This window comes from Dromiciops gliroides, chromosome 2, assembly GCF_019393635.1.
Source record: "Dromiciops gliroides isolate mDroGli1 chromosome 2, mDroGli1.pri, whole genome shotgun sequence".
Classification (NCBI taxonomy): Eukaryota; Metazoa; Chordata; class Mammalia; order Microbiotheria; family Microbiotheriidae; genus Dromiciops; species Dromiciops gliroides.
This window is the reverse complement of record NC_057862.1, coordinates 663,356,692-663,357,643: the sequence shown is the minus strand read 5'-3', so window position 1 is coordinate 663,357,643 and position 952 is coordinate 663,356,692.

The window sequence follows — 952 nt, the reverse complement described above, 5'->3', positions numbered from 1 at the left end:
GCTAATAGAAGGCCTACTCCATTCTTCTCACAAGGTGATCAGAAATGGAGACTTGGGGACAGAGCCAAGATGGCAGAAGAAAGACATTAAATGCACAGAGCTCCTGACACAATTACCCCCAAAACAGCAATAAAACAACCCATGGAGCAGCAAAACCTACAAAAAGACAGGATGAGATTATTTTCCAGCCCAAGACATTTTAGATGGGGCCATGCTGGGCTGAAAGAAGAGTCCAATGCCACGATTGTGGAAACACAGTTCCAAGGAAGGCTGAGCCAGAGAAACATATCCCTGAGTCTCCAAATCAGCTGCAGCACGAGCATCTTCTGGAACTAAACTTATGGTCGGGTAAGAGGGCTGAATGGCTGGCGGGGATGGGTGGAAAATACAGGGGTGTCTGCAGGACCTAAGGAGGATTTCAGCTATCCCACCCCAGCAGGGAACCAGAAGAAATTATGAGGCCAAGAGAATGGCCACTGGCAAGAGCTGAGGTTGGATTCTCTTGGTTTAATTCCCCCTCTTCCCCCACAGCACCAGATGGCCAGGCTATGCCATCTCATTCTATGCTTGATTTTGATTCCCCCTCCTATATGCCTGATACCATGGACATCTCAATCCCATGCATCTCATTAAGCCTGACTCACTTTCCCCTCCACATACTGCATTGGTTGTCTGCAGAACCACAAAGTTTGGCAACACTCATTTCTCTTCTCTGTTCTTTTATAGTAACTCCATAATTATCTCAGGTGTCATGATAAATAAGATATTGAATTTGGCCTTGGCATCTATTACTAGTTATATTAGATTCTTTACTTCCTCATAATAGCATGAGGTTAATTAGACACATGATGGCAAAAAAGTGATTAAATTAAGATATAAATCCTTTTCTTAATGAATATCACAATTGTCTTAGTCATATATTAAAGAAGGGTATACTAGTATAACTGATGCA